The 16,893-nt window shown below is 35.7% G+C and overlaps 1 protein-coding gene across 7 annotated transcripts in view; it reads right to left on the reverse strand.

The window, feature by feature from the left end:
• The window catches only part of Sgms2 (sphingomyelin synthase 2), an 85,516-nt gene that overhangs the window by 27,144 nt on the left and 41,479 nt on the right, over positions 1–16,893 (reverse strand). For 3 of the 7 annotated variants that reach the window (XM_078021831.1, XM_078021830.1, XM_005340791.5), the window contains one exon: positions 15,380–15,481. The exons of the other annotated variants lie outside the window; for them this stretch is intronic. The gene's annotated coding sequence lies outside the window, so the exon portion shown is untranslated. The remainder of the gene's footprint in view (positions 1–15,379; positions 15,482–16,893) is intronic. 7 annotated transcript variants of the gene reach the window in all.

Raw genomic sequence — 16,893 nt, forward strand, 5'->3', positions numbered from 1 at the left:
TCAGTGGTAGTGTATTTTGCCTAGAATGTGTGAGGTCCTGGGTTTGATGTGCAGCACCAACAATAAATTAATTAATTAATATAAACTTAGGGGGATTTTTTTTCCTTCTTTTTGAATTGGAGATCAAATCCAGGACCCCTGTGCCTGCTAGGCAAGAGCTCTACCACTGAGCTACATCTCCAGCCCCACTCCACCTACTTTTTCTTTTGAGACAGGGTCTGGCTAAGTTGCTCAGGTGACTTTGAACTTATAATCCTCCTGTTTCAGGCTCAGAAAAATTTTTATAATTCATCCCTCTTGTGAGGAAAAAAGCAAAGGAGCCTGCTGACAATTTCCCTATAACCTATAGTCACAACTTAATTAAGGCACCATCTTAAATTTCTAATATAAGTATATTACTTTATGTAAACAGATCCACTTTGGTTAAGAAATCTTACATCTGTACAGTTTTTCCTAAAGACCAGTAAAGACTGGGACATCTTAACTTTTTCTTATTAATAGTCTTAGAGCTAAACTTGCTTGTAAAAATATCCCCATCTAAAATGGACAGGAGGCAATATGCTTATACAAGGATGCTTTGTAAGAGATGCAATTCTATTTTGGAAGAACCTGCAAAAGTTATTAATTAGTTTTACTTACAAATTCTCTAAATCTGAACACCCATTGCTTACTAAAAATTATCATGTATGTGTGATATACTTTCCCAACAAAAGGAACGTGGAAAAGTATCCTTGTCAGATCAAGTTTTTATAATGCCACTAACTCCCACATAAAATAAGATTTAAATTAGGGCTGAGGTTGTGGCTTAGTGGCAGAGCACTTGCCTCCAACATGTGAGGCACTAAGTTCGAGCCTCAGCACTACATAAAAATAGATAAACAAAACAAAACAAAAAAATATTGTGTCCGTGTATAACTAAAATTTTTTTTAAAAAGTTTAAATTGGGATGGGCAAGCTTCCAAAATATCTTGCTAACACTTTAGTCTGAGAATAACTTGGGAAAAAAATCTAAAATAAAAGACATAATTGAAAAACCAGCTACTAATGACTATACTCTTAAACTTTGTGGTAAGGAATATGCTTTGGTGGAGGACAGATGTTTTAATCACTCTGGCACATACCATTTCACATGAAGTAGATGGGATTATTTTATTTCTGATTCTTAGTTATTCTAAGAGAAAGGTACACCCTATCAATAGATATAGAAAGTAATTAGTGATTACCTGGGACTGCAGGTGAGGATGGGGAGTGATTGCAAAAGGGCTCTTTGGGGTGGTAGAAATGTTCTAAAATTAGAGATGATGCTTGTGCACATTTGTAAATTCACTAACAATCATTTAAGTTACCCTTAAAACAAATGAATTTTATAAGCTTGAGTTATGAAGCAACTCAGCTGTTAAAGAAAAAGACATAGCCCACTGGGATTATTCACTATATAATTAGAAAACCAAGGACTATTCCACACTGTTATTAACCTCCAGGTTCACATTTCCCTTTATAGTATTGTACTTACCAGCTGAGCACTTCTGTAGCAATGATTGCAAACATTTGTAAGATTTTTTTTTTTTTTTTACACAGACAAGACCAAGAACTAGTCAAGGAACAGTAAACTGTTTAACAAAATTCATGTAAACTGTGCTCCCAAAATAAACTTGTAACTAAATAATGTGAAATGACAAAAAACAGATGAGTTTTCTAGCAGAATTCATCATAATTCATTATGAGTTAGATGACTAAGGGTTTTTTTTTTTTCCCTTTTTGCAGTTTTAAAGATTGAATCCAGGGCCTCACATATGCTAGGCAAGCACTCTATCACTCAGCTATATCCCCAGTCCTTGACTTAGATTAAAGGGGAAAAATGAGGTCTTTCTCATTTAAAACAAAACAACAACAACAAAAAACAAACTAGTTACTTTAAATGGCTGACATGAAATACTTACCCAGGACAAATATTAGTTGTGCAAACTTGAAAACAGTAAATTGTGGGACTGGCAGTATTGCACAAGAAGGGATGGCCTACGGGTCCCACTAGAAGCTCTTCTGCCTTAGCTAAGTTGATCCTGTAAAGGACCTTCAGTGAGATCTGATCCAATGTTTTATAGGATATTCTAAAATTTAGCTTCTTTTTGTAGACTGTTTGTTGCCTGTTCAGTCTTCTGTTGGTGATTGGAAAAATTCTGATTATCAGTTCTGATCCTGGGTTATTTTAGAAAAACAATATTCTTGAGTTGTGTAGGAGAGGAACCTCAAAGGGCGGTGAAGTCACAGGGAAAGACAACTTGACAATCCTGGTATAATACGGAGCATGCGGTCATGTGAATAAGTGAACAAATGCATAAATAATTAATGGCTAAATAGGTGGACGGATTAGACAGCTTGATTAGACAGATGAGTAAACAGGTAGAATGAGACAGCACACAAGATAGGATTGGTAACTCAGACCCTGAAGATGGAAGAGGGCCATAAAATATAAGCCAAAGTCTAGGGAATATTTAAAAATAATCTTTTTAAGTTTCAATTCAGATAGTCTACATCAGAGGTTCTCAAAATTAAGGGAGGGGAGTGGGGGACATGCCACACCTTTGAGGAGCTTTGCCCAAATGATGGGAAGTGGTGGCTTTTGCTTGTCTCCACCTCCAGGACCCCTCCCGATTCCAGGCACATCTAGTGAGACTTCTGGAAGGTGGAGACGGGGAAACTCCCCATGGGGTGCTTTCCTCCTTCGTCTGACTGTTTTGGACACTGGGTAGAAAGAGCCAGGCTGCTTTCTCCTTCCCACGCCTTTCCGCATTTAAATGCCAGTGAAGTATGAGATACAAATGGCCTTAGAGAATGAGCGGGGCTGAAGGTTTGTCTTTGGGTTAAAATGCTTATCTACTTCTCATTCCCACGGAGGAAGCTATAAAGAGACGTTCACCCTTTTAGTAACCTGAACTGCAGCTGTGTGGCATTGGTGGTATGGTGGTAAGCATAGCTGCCTTCCAATAATCTGACCTATAATTTTATCAATATACCAAAAAAAAAAAAAAAAAACCCAAAACTAAACAGGATAGTTATTTGTTCACGGGCACCCCTTCATGCAACTGGCATTAACCTGCTCTAGGTTAATGGCCAAACAAAACCAGCCAGCACTTGTTTAGTAGAAATACCCTGGGGCCTTTATCAGAAAGGTTAAATCTAACAGCTGAACTGAACAACAGTGATAATTATCTGCTTCTATATTCCCAGCTTTCCTTATATATCCCTAAGATTTATATACCTAGAAACTGATTCCTTGGGGGGTTTTAATATTTATTACTCTGGAATAGGTAGCTGTACATTACCTATCAAAGTGAGAGGTATCTGAAAAGTATTTAATCCCATTTAATAGTTTGGAAAGGGATTTGTCTCATATTGGTGGGAATGCTTTCTCCCAAGAATAATGGCTGGTCTAAGAAAGAAAAGTAGAAGCTGAATCTAATAGCTTAGCATTATACTCCCTGACCACACAGCCCTTTCTAAATGACATAGAGGTCTCATTCTAGGTTACCCCCATAAGTCACAATCAAAATCAACAGTCTATTTCCTAGTCAACCATAAAACACTATTAGATTTGGAAGCAGAATCTTACTGCAGGAAAATCAGGATAAGAAATGAAAAGGGGAAAAAATGTAAAAGATTAGTTCCTTTTAAATAACTTCATTATTCTGCTTTTTTTTTAATTAATTAATTAATTAATTAATTTTTTTTATTGTTGGTCGTTCAAAACATTACACAGTTCTTAATACATCATCTTTCACAGTTTGATTCAAGTGGGTTATGAACTCCCAACTTTACCCTGTATACAGATTGCTGTTTCACATCAGTTACCCTTCCATTGATTGACATATTGCCTTTCTAGTGTCTGATGTATTCTGCTGTCTGTCCTATTCTCTACTATCCCCCCTCCCCTCCCCTCCCCTCCCCTCCCCTTTTCTCATCCCTGTTTAATGTAAATCTTCTTCTCAAGCTCTTCCTCCTTACCCTGTCCTTGTTTACTCCCCTTATATCAAAGGGGTCATTTGGTATTTGTTTTTTAACGATTGACTAGCTTCACTTAGCATAATCTGCTCTAATGCCATCCATTTCCCTCCAAATTCTATGCATTATTCTGCTTTAATAATACAACTCCTTTATTTCATGCTTTTCAGATTATTTTAGAAATATACCTATTGATTTCTCCCTCCAGCAGGTGGTAACCAAATAGTGTGTATATTTCATACTATTTCCAATACTCTGCATAGAACAATATAAGCAGGCTACTGAAATAGGTGTTTAAAAATGACTTCTTCGCCGGGCACAGTGTCGCACACCTGTAATCCCAGCAGGTCAGGAGGCTGAGGCAGCATAGTGAGTACAAAGCCAGTCTCAGGAAAAAATAAAAATAAAAAGTGAGTTGCTAAGCAACTCAGTGAGACCCTGTCTCTAAATAAAATATAAAATAGGGCTGGGGAGGTGGCTCAGTGTTCCAGTGTCCCTAAATTCAATCCCCAGTACCATCCCTGATCCAATCCATACTTCATTAAAGGACTATCACAAATGAGGAAGAAACAGCAAGAGAACAGCCTTACTAAAGAGATTCAATTTACCTAAAAGATTAAAATCCTGAATCTATCAGAATGCCATTTAACGATTTCAGAGAATGCAAACAGTTACACTGAATTTAAAATATACCTATAAAGCATTTATGCACTGAATTTTCATTTATTCTAATAAATTAAGGGAATGAAGAAACTATCATAAAATGTCAATTTCCAAAATTTTCACCAGAAAGACTGTATATTTTCAAAAATTCACTTGAAGGAAACAAAAGAAGTTTGGTTTATTCCTCATAGTATTTAAGTATTATTTTAAGAACTATTAGTGGCTAAGTATATGGGTGTTCAGAAATTACTGCCAATAGACACATGGTCCCCTAGGGGAAAATGAAGTGCTTTAGAACAAAATTCTTATGTTTTTAGTTTTAGAGCAACTAATCCAATAACCTTCAGGGATGACGCATCTCTCTCATAAGAGGCAGAACAGCTCACTTAAGACTCTTCATTTTCTGTGATGTACATACACAATGGATTTCCATTTAGACATGAGAAAAAATGAAGTTATCTCATTCACAGGAAAATGGATGGAACTTGAGGACATTATGGTAAGCAAAATAAGTCAAATTCAGAAAATCAAGTGTTGTATGTTTTCTCTTTTATATGAAAGAGAGGAAAAAGGCGTGTGTGTGTGTGTGTGTGTGTGTGTGTGTGTGTGTATGTGTGTGTGAGAGAGAGAGAAAGAAATCTCATGAAAGTAGAAGGAAGACCAGGAAGACCAGTAGAGTACAAGAAGGGGAACAGCAGAAGGAAACAGAAAGGGGAAATAATGGGTAATAACATAGACCAAATTATATCGTTATTTTGTGTGCATGTATGAATACGTAACAAATCCCACTATTATATATAATTATAACACACCAATAGACCATATGGGGAAAAAGACCTTCATTTTCATTTGTGATCAACTCTGTTGGTTTTCACAAGTATAAAGTCAAGTTTCTAGTAAATGTGTCTTTTGAGGTCCACTCTACTAAATGTCACCTGTACAAAGCCTGAGCAATCCACCACAAAGTGTAGGCTGCTGTTGGTATAACAACTATCATGCAGTGATATATTTGTACACCATGGATTTTACAGTGATTCCAAACCAACTGTCTATTTCCCTTTTGAAAAAATCCTATAACAGGATTTTGCTCTCTTACTTTGCATTTCCCTTCAGAATCCATAACATCAGAAACTTAGGTCCAATATACCCAAGCTGTCTCTTTGGCAGATAATTAGATAAAAAAGGGAGATGAGTTTGTAAAAGAAAAAAGATAGTAGAACAAGTGTAAAAGAGTTTCTGCAATGGCCCTGGGCGACTAAGTGAGACCCTGTCTCAAAACAAAAAATAGAAAAAGGCCTGGGAGTGTGGCTCAGTGGTTAAGTACCTCTGGGTTCAATCCCCAGTACCAAAACAAAACAACAACAACAGCAAAATCCCAAAACAAAAGAGTTTCTGCAATGAAACTAAAAGAGGAAGAAGAAATGGATAAGTATTGGGTGTAGTGATATACACCTGTAATCCCAGTGACTCAGGAGGCGGGAAGCGGGAGAATCTTGAGTTCAAAGCCAGCCTCATCAACAGCAAGGTGCTAAAAAACTCAGTGATACCCTGTCTCTAAATAAAATACAAAATAGGACTGGGTTTGTGGCTCAGTGGTTGAGTGCCCCTGAGTTCAATCCCTAGTACCCAAAAGAAAAAAAAAATGGAAAAAGTAAAGATAGACAATAGAGTTGTACCTAAATAGTTCTTAGGGGCCCAATGTCAGCCACATTCAGTGAAAGCTCTGCTAACAGCTTGGGGACTGTGAGAGACACTGGGATCCTATGGAAAACCAAACTCTGGTAGCAACTGTGTGTTGGTGCTCCTACACTTGACATTAAAAATGCAAGGACCCCTAAACAAAGCCAGAGTAAACATAACCACAATAAAACACACGAAAACATAACAATAGCACTTTTTAGCAGGTACTGTTAGTTATTATGCGACAATAAACATATAACAAATTACAAATTCCACATAAATAATATATAAAATATGAGTATTTATTTGATCAAGGCCTTCTCTTGGGGCCCAGGCTGTCATCTCGCTTTGCTAATCAATCAGTTTTTCATTCTCCAAATTTCTGAAGGCAGGTGATTTCAAGAACCCAGCCTTTGAGCCCCACTCTCAAATACCACTGAGAAAACGTGGAAAAAAACAGGAGGAACGGAGAACAATTTTTGCTGTAATCATCACTTTTGTAGTAAGTGGAGAAATAAAGAATAAAATTGAGGAGGCCAGGTCTCATAGCCACAAATCGTTTCCTTATTTCTGTTTGGAGTTGATTTCTCCTATACCTTCTCTGAGAAATGGTAGGTCAAGGAGTCCCTATGATACATACCTCCCAATTATTAATAATGAGAACTTCCTGCAAAATGTCTCATTGACAAATTAACACACAAGCATCTACCTTATTGTAATTCATGGAAAAGGGACACTGGAAATTTACCTTGAAATAAAGCCCATTAAAATGCAATTTAAGCTGTCATTACAAAAGTATAAAAACTGCACTGAAGAGTTGGACGGATCAGAAATAGGCACATTGTTTTGAACATCTCTTTTTTTATTATTGATTTATACCCTTCAAGTTTAATCATTCATAAGCAGTTTTGTATTTTTGTTTTTGTTATTTTTGTTCTGAGGTGGGGTCTCACTATGTTGCCCAGACTTATCTTGAATATGTGAGCTCAAGTTATCTTCACGACTCAGCCTCCTAAGTGTCTGGGACTAAAAGTGCACACCACCATGCCTGGCTGTCATAAGCTCTGTTGTGGTTGTAGTTTTTAGATATACACGATGGTAGAATATATTTTGACATATTATACATACATCTCTTTTTAAACACAAAGAGCTTTAAAAATGTATATCTCTTGAAACAGTAACTTTATTGATAAGAATTTGTTTTGGAATATATATTAGATATTAAAAAACAATGTTAAAAACAGTAAAACATTTTCATAATCTCAATATCAGCAGTTGGAGACTAAAGCATCCATAATATACACTGAATTATATATCTAAATTTTCACAAAAAGTAAATGTGAATGTTCACGGCATGATTTACCAGTTATAATTTGCAGTTTGATTCATAATGCTTAGTGGGTATTTGAGGGATAACAATAGTTAAAAAGTCAATTCCTTTATAGAGCTTTTCATGCTGCCAATATAAAACAATAATAATATTAAAGATAAAAAGTACTATGAAAAAAATAAGTGTGATAGGGCAAAAGAATAACAGGAATATTCAAAATCAGGGGCACCAGGATTAAAGGTAATCTCAATTTAAAATTTTACATGACTACTCATTTTCATAAAGGGAAAAAAAATCTGTGCACTATCCAGTCAAAAGAACATCTTTGTTCCAAACTGCTGAGGCTCATAATCAATTTCCAGGAATCTGTAGCTTTTTAAAATTCAAAAGGAATTCCACTGAAAATGCTCTATACTAAGACAATTGTGGATTTTTTGCCTCTGATTCTTTATTTCTAATTGATCAAGAGGATGTGCCAGTGTGTATCCAGATAATGTCTAATTACATTGCTCATAATAATTTTTTAAAAATTGATCTTCCCAGTGCTGTTTTCTAAGAAGTGTTTAATCTGTCTGAGGCTTTTAAGAAAAGGTTAAATATCCAATATTATGAACACAGAATATTTTTTTAATAAAAGCATTTTGTGGGAGCAGAAAACCTGAAGCTATCAAATATCTAAACAAAGACTCAGAATTCAATTTGACCTTCAATGCAGAAGGATATAAACTACAGGTATGGGAAATGTTTAACTGTATCCCGAGTTTAATGAAACAGTGACCAAACAAGATAAGCAGTTGTTTCTAGTCAAACATGTAGCAATTGTTACACTATTGCTAAAAGCCTAGAAGGTTAGGCAAATAAACAGATAACAGATATAGAAGATGATTATTTCTGTTCTCCTATTCAGGAAGGTAACAAGAGAAGGCTGGCTCCTATCCCAAGGGCCTTTTGAGTAACTTCTCCCACCATTTCCCCAGCCAGAAGTCACTTAAGAACAATGAGTCATGAAAACTTTAAAAAAATTAGACAAGAGCCTGAAATAATACTTGAAGTTTAGTGAAACCATATGCCATATAGAAAAATTCAGATGATAAAAATTAAGTGGAAAAATAAAAGACTTGTTATATACAATGTAGGATTTTTTTAAAAAGTCTATGGTATGTAGATGAAAACTGAACATAAAATTCTAAAAGGGAATAATAGTCCTGTTTTTAGTTAATAGCCTTTTAAAATGCCAAGCTCTACTTATCAGTAGTGAGTAGAAAAATCAGAAAATTAGTTACTCCATCTGGCTTAGCACTGGTCTATCCATGGAGTCAACTCTGATCAGAACTGTTTTCCATGGGGTGAGGCAGTTTTAGAGAAACACAAGATGATTAAAAGCACTGACTCTAACCCTAGACGTAATGCTAAAGGGAATCAGGAAACACTATAAACTCAATGCTCAATTAGAGTCAGGAAGCTAAAAGATGTAATTCCGTATTTAATCTTATTTCCATTAAACCTAATTTCCATCAATGATCCTACAAAAATAAGTGTTTGACTACAAACAATCACTTGAATTGCTTTTCAATATATATGTGTACTGTCAAAAACCTATATTTAAAAAAGGTTCACAGAAATTCTACTTTATTGCTCCTCATTAAAAATACAGCTTAGGGCTGGGGCTGTAGCTCAGGGGCAGAGCCCTTGCCTAGTATGTGTGTGAGACACTGGGTTCGATCTTTAGCACCCATTAAAAAAAAAAAACAAATAAAATAAAGGCATTCTGTTCATTTACAACTACAAATTTTTTAAAAAAATATATAACCTAGAAAATATTTTTGTTGTTGTTGTTTGTACTGGACATTGCATCCAGGAGTGCTTAACCACTGAGACACATTCCCAGTCCTTTTTATTTTTTGAGATAAGGTCTCATTAAGTTGCCAAGGCAGGCCTTGAACTTGCCATTCTCCTGCCTCAGACTCTAGAGTTGCTGGGACTACAGGCATATGCCACCACCCCTGGCTGAGCTTTTTGTATCTGCTTTTATTTCTACAACATTTTGTGGCATAATCTGTATTAAGAAGCACACAGGAGACTGGGAGCCCATTTCCAAGCTTATACTGATCAAGACCCAAACTGACATTCTGACTAATGTGTATCTAAATTTCAGAGCACTACTATGAATGGCAACAGTGATTGTGGGCTGATGGGGAGCATGTTTAAAGGAAAAGAGTGAATTCCATCTAAGGGTCCCATAGCCTAGAGATGGAAAAGGCAGATGCTTACAACTCAGGTCCCCAACTACACTTGTCATTTCCTTCTGTCAGACAGGCACCTCCTGATTTGCTTCTTTTCTCAGCAAAGGGTACCACCATCCACCAGTTGCCCAGAGGAAAGAAAATCTTAGCTATCTATCATCTCAGGTTCGTACACCCACTCTGCCCTGATTACCTGACACTCACCCTCAATCCTGTCCATTTTCATCTCCAATCTATTGATTTACTGCTGCGCTATCAAGCTTGGTTCAGATCACAAACAACTCTGCCTTACAGAGGGCAGGAATGAGTGCAAACACATCAGTAGCCAAAATAAATGTTAGGTGGGTTGAATCCATCCACTAAAAAGGAACGTAAAATTATTATGTTTAAAAGCATTATGGTAATAACAACATTGGGTGGTACTAATACTTGTACATGGTGAAAGTATTAAGAGAAAATAGGTAATGGAGAACAGTTTACAAAGAAGATATAAAGCCATGGACTTTTTTTTCCACAAGGAGAAACCAGGAACTTTGCAGCCACTGGATTTAATGAAGCAGACCCTCCCTCTCTGGTTTTGCTCCCAGTCCATTTCCTGCTTTATGAGCCACTTTAAAGCACTCATTGCTTATTTTGACTTATGAGGGAAAAAAACTTACAACAAAAACAATAAACATATCAAAATCAGCATAGTATAGTACACCCCATTTGCTATCACAATTATTAAGGGAAATCTTAATCTAACTTCAACCCAAGTTTTTGGGTTATTTGAAGCAATCTCAGAGACCATATAATTCCATCTGTAAATAATTCAGTGTACCTCTCTAAAATAGAGTCTTTAAAAAAAAAAAAAAACCCAACCCTATTGCTATTGTTACAAATAACCAAAGTTAACATCACTTCCTTAATAATATCCAGTCAAGTTACCTTTCTCCAATTTTTGGTTTTTGTTTTCTTGCTTCTTAGATAGAGGTGTGTCCTTCTGACGTGTATTATTTCCTAGAATTGCTCACAAGGTCCTTCATAATCTGGCCTTTGCTTTTACAGTCTTTAAAACTTGCATTATTCCTTTTCCCGATTTAGGGAAAAGGAATAATGCCTTCAACTATATGCACTTAATTTTTTTTCCACTCCCTGGAAATATCCCCTTACCAGGTCTTTGCCTGTCATTTGTAGCAGGCTGCCTCCTCTCATCCAGAACCTCTGCTCAGACACTATGTCAAACCTCAGGACATGGTGCACAGTCATATCCTCCAAGAAACCCTTTCTGCTGTGATTCCAAGGGCTTTGTGTGCTCCTGCATCCAGAAATGAAGCCTCTACTACCTGATGACCAAACCTTCTGCTTCCTCTCCCTCAAGTTTCATTAAAAAACAAACACTAATTTATAGTTTTCAGCTTGTTAGAAATTAACCTTCCCCTGTTGGGTGCGCTGTGGCCAAAATTTTCATGGTATGGTTATCATTCTTCATCTTATGCCTTTTGGCCTGTATGTTCATGCACAATTATCATGCAGATCTCCTTCATATGATGATCTATAGGTGCAAAGAAGACTTGTGTTCAAAGATCATTTGTCAATAGAGGTTGAGTACCTCTCTGAAATGCTTGTGACCATTAAGATTTGTTTTTCTGTTCTTTCTTTCTCATTTTTAATTGTCCTTTTTTTTAAAAAAAATATTTGCGTATATATGAGTTTTCTTGGGAATGGGACCCAGGGCTGAACAACAACAAAAAATCACTTATATTTCATATATTCCTCCTATACACACAGCCTTAAGGTAATTTTACCAAAAATTTTAAAATAATTTTGTGCATTTTAACAATGCATCACATGAAGTGGTGTGTGTGGAATTTTCCACTTGTGGCATCATGTCAGTCCTGAAAAAGTTTTGGATTTTAGAGCATTCTGGATTTCAGATTTTCAGATTAAAGATACTCAAGCTACAATAAGAAAATCTAGAGAATTACTTAATAATTCTTGGTAATTTACAGGATATTTAATAATCATGAAGATTTCAAATGTAAAAAATAATTGTGTATGACAAGGACAAGGATCAAAAGGCTACTGGAAAAAGACTCAAACTGGAAGGCAGGGATTCACAACCCCAGGGCAACGGGAGCACAAAACAGCTTCACCTTATTCTGAAAGTGGCACCAACTTCCTAAAACTTACATGCACTCAGAAACATTATTGCTTTTCAAAAGATAACAGACTAAATAAACAGACTTTATAGATATTTTGGCTGAAGTACAACCAGAAGGCTATAAGACAACTGTCAAAGGAAGTTTCTGTAGAAAAGTTGACCACCTTGTATAGATTTCATCATCTGTAAGTTGGTGCATAATCACTAGGCAGAAGTAAAAAAAAATTCTGAGCCCATAACAAATCTAATTTATATTGTGAAGCCAACTGATCATTTTTGGCTTTGTTATTTGAAGAAAGTTTTTTTGAGAGAAGTATTTACAAATACTATATATGCTTCGAACAATTTTTAACAATTGGGATCATGCAAAGCTAAGTGGAATTTATCACTTCTATGCTATATTCTTTCCACCAAGGAAAAAAATTTGAGACAAGGACTTGCTGTGTTGCCTAAGCTGTCCTAGAATTCCTGGGCTCAAGCAATCCTTCTGCCTCAGCCTCAGAGTAGTTTGGGGACAACAGGTGTGCACCACCACAACCAGCCTGAAAATCTTAGGTTGGTTTGGAGCTTTTTTTATTGTTATCATCTTGATTTTTTTTGTTTATTTGTTTTTAGATTTTTGCAGTGCTGGGGGAGTGGAGCCTAGGGCCTCATGCATGCCAGGCAAGTGCTCTACCACTAGTCAAATCTTCCACCCCCAAAATATTATTTTTATTTTAGTTTAACAAGATTAGAATGTTTGGGCTGGGGTTGTGGCTCAGCAGTAGAGCACTTACCTAGCACATTTGAGGTCCTAGGTTCGATCCTCATCACTACACAAAAATAAATAAATTAATTAATTAAATAAAGGTATTGTGTCCAACTACAATTGAAAAATAAATATTAAAAAAAAAAGGGCTGAGGTTGTGGCTCAGTGGTGGAGTACTTGCCTAGCATGTGTGAGGCACTGGGTTCGATTTTCAGCACCACATATAAATAAATATATAAATAAATAAATGTCCATTGACAACTTAAAAAATATTTAAAAAAAGAGATTATAATGTTTTTAAGTGCTTAAAATTTTGAATTCACAACATATTAGTGACGTAATGTATTCATAAAATCTTCTGAAGAATAAGAGTACAGCTAACATTTCTATGGTACTTTTTATTATACAAACACTAATAAACATACTTAACTTACATAATCTTCACAGCTCTATGAAGTATGCATCATGATTACCACATTTCACAGATGAGCAAAGAGAGATAAGTGAATTGCCCAAGGTTATCAGCAAGTAAATAGCAGAGCCAACATTTGAGGCTAAGCGTGCCATTCTATGCACTGTTTGAGAAAAGCACCTGCAAATGCACACACAGGTTCGGGATGAATTCTCACAGCAAAGGAAAGGAAATGGGGTACCATGTCTTTGTGCGCCAGGAGAAACAGTGCTAGAGACCAGCAGATTCTCAAAGCCAGCTGTTCCCGGCCGCTTCTTCTTGCTATACACTAAAAATGTTGCAGAATCAACTCGGAAGACATTTATAATATTCCTTTTGTAAATGTGATTCCCAGGCTAGGTCACCTTTCCTCCCCTAACTTTTCTGCTTATGTTTAATTTCAAATAAAGGAGATAGAAATGCCCTAGAATAATTCACCTAGACATGGTCAGATTGTTGTTGTCAAGGAGGTGATGGAATGAGGGAAGGAAAGACATTACAAAAGAGTGTCCCAGGAAGACCTTGTGAATATGTCTTCAGGCTCCCATTTTGCTCCAACTTACAGAACTCTCTTTGTGTCTATTTTGGAGGAATTATCCAAAAATATCATCTGAAATATGGCTTCCATGGCTACAAAAGCTGATAAACTAATAGTGTCATGGTAAAACCTTGGGTCAGAAGTCAACTGGCCATAAGCAAGCCACAATTAGGTCTGGGTAGGTAATTTAGCAGGGCCAGGTTTCAGTTATCTCATTTAGGACAGTCCCACAGATTTCTTAGATGTTTAGTCATATTTGCAAACAAGTAAATAAAATTATATAAAAGAAGAAAAAGGTATGTTATTCATCTCACTAAATACAGCTGAAGAAAGCAAATAAAAATTTCATTCTTAAAGAAAGAAAAGAGGTAGGGTAAGGTAACAGTGATGGAGGACACTAATGATTAGATGTTCCAGGTATGTTTCCTTAGTGCTCAGAATAACTCTTGGGGCTTGATCCAGTGATGTGAGACGTCAATATTTCCAAAAGCTTAAACAAATTTTTTTTTTTGGTGATGTTCTTTAGCTTGATGAAGAGAATTTATGGGTAACACATTCATATGGTCTTACTAAGGTAATAAAAACAATCAAAGTTCACTTAACAACATGGTCCCTACATTATGCCTTTGCTGTTCTCAGAAGCAAATTAAACACAGATATGTTTGTATGGTAACATCTTAGAAGGGAAGGGAGGAGGGATGGGAATAGGAAAGACATGAATGAATCAGACATATCTTTTCTATCCTCATATATAAATATGTGAGCAATGTAACTCCACATCATGTACAACCACATTAACGGAATCCTAATTGGAATAAATTATTCTTATTCTATGCACGTATAATATTTCAAAATACACCCCACTTCATGTTTAAAAAATAAAAACAAAAACCCTTGGCTCTGTCATCTTTGGGCCTGCCTAGGTAAGTCTGGAATTCCGAGAGCAGGTCATCAGGAAGGGAAGCCTGAAACACTGGGACAAAAGGTAAAGCTGCTGTCTACAGGCAGAATTTCTTCTTCAGTTGAGCCTCAACTCCACTTTTAACTTATTGTATCAGAACTCATTCTCAGATTATCTTCAATACTTTAGATCAATTTATTACAGATTTTAATAACATCTATGAAACACATTCACAGTAATATCTAGATTAGTGTTTAAGTGAATTACTGGGGACTGTAGCCTAACTAAACTTAAACATCAAAATGACAATCTCATATGCCAAAATAAATAAATAATGTGCTTTGCATTTTTATTTTGTAAACTTTATTTCTTCCCTGTGTATTTACGTAAGGAGTTGATGGCTACCAATTTATTTTGAGACAAAATGTGTATAAAGTGTGTAATTCTTACTAGTTATAACTGCCTCCTTTAATGTTTTTCATTAAAATGTTTGTATGTCAAAAAAATATTAGTATTTTATTATCTTAAAAATATATCTTAGAAGCCCATATTTGGCTTCTAACCCTGACTCTGCCATTTGATGAGAATTTTAACAGTCTCCTTGGTCCTGTTTCTTCTGCCCTACTTTAAACTATGCTAAATAATTAACCTTTGACTTATTATAATTTAAAAACATGATTTACCTTATATCTCTATTCTTCAGGTAAGCACACAGGATAGGTCACACGAGAAGGGAAATCAGTCACGAGCAATCACCCAACAGCTTCTATCCACTATTTAGGCATCTGAACGGAGCAAGAAAGAGGCTGTTTTTGGAGGCCTGATGCAAATCCCCTTTCCCACCAGGACTAAAAACAATTAAATAAGATCTTAAGGAACAGTGCTTCATTCAGGTTCATTAGACAAAAGCATTAAAACTAAAGAAAATAATTTCATAAGGTTGAAGGTTAAGGTCCAAACCCTTAGAACAAGACATGATTAACTGAAAGCAAGTTAAACAATGGAAAGTTACTGGGTCAGCTCAGAAGCCAACACCAATGGACCTACAAGTAAAGTACCACGTTACCAATTGACCATCATATGCATCCAGATACAAACTTAGTAAATAATAACACTCATTAGTCCAAATCCTGATTAAAATAGTTGGTGTTTAAAAGGTCTTTCTGGAAATATTTAAACTTGGGAAATAAAAATGTTCCAAGCAATCTGAAATTGCTTGCATATCTTGATTTAAGGAGTCCATGTATTTTACTAGCATCAAAAGCAGAATTTATAGTAGCAAAGAAGACTAGACCTCTCTGATAATGATTTGCAATCCTAGATTTGAAATTTTTCTCTGGGTAGCAGACTGTTCCAATTTTTACCCTAGACATGACATACACACCGGGGTCAAAAAGTTGAAAATGGCAGCTGATGTTCTAATTTTTGCATTAGAACTTTGTTAATTAAAATAACAATTTCTACCTTAAAGACTTTTGGAACAAATAAATATAAACAAGTTTAGTTAACTCGTATCAGTGTATGTATTTGAATCATGTGAGGAATTATGTGTGGTTTCTCTTTATAAATAAGTCATGTCGGCTTAGTGATATTCTACGAGCAAAAGTTAATACAGTTTTCTATCAAGTAACAATGATTCCTGATGAAGTATCTAAAATTCATGTAAATGGCAACAAATGGGAAAATTCTAGGCCCTTCATAAAATAAACCAAACTTATGAACATTTCCCCCGTATCAACAACACACACTTATAGGAAGTTTTTCAAGGTATATGTCCACATGTAAAACAGGGGTTCCACATTCAAAGTCAAATTAAGTGAAGCACTGTGTGTTGTGGCTTCAAGAAAAGTCAGAACATTTTAGAGTTGAACATTTGCTTTTCTCTTACTTTTAATAGAGATCCAAGTTAACCTTAAATCACTGTGATATCATGTTGCTAATAAAGAACACTTGATATCATGTTGTATTCTTAAATGTGTGCATTTTTTGTGTGTTTCAATTCAAAAATAAATATTTTGAGAGGCTGGTGTGTATATACAGTCCAGTGGTACAATGCACACTGAGCATTGCAAAAGGCCCTGGGTTCAATCCACAACATCCAATAAATACATAAATAAATAAATAAATAAATAAATGCTTTCAAAAAGAAATCTTTATAGTTATTGAATAAAAAGATGTCATGTACTTACTTATGGGC

Source organism: Ictidomys tridecemlineatus, chromosome 9 (assembly GCF_052094955.1).
Source record: "Ictidomys tridecemlineatus isolate mIctTri1 chromosome 9, mIctTri1.hap1, whole genome shotgun sequence".
NCBI lineage: Eukaryota > Metazoa > Chordata > Mammalia > Rodentia > Sciuridae > Ictidomys > Ictidomys tridecemlineatus.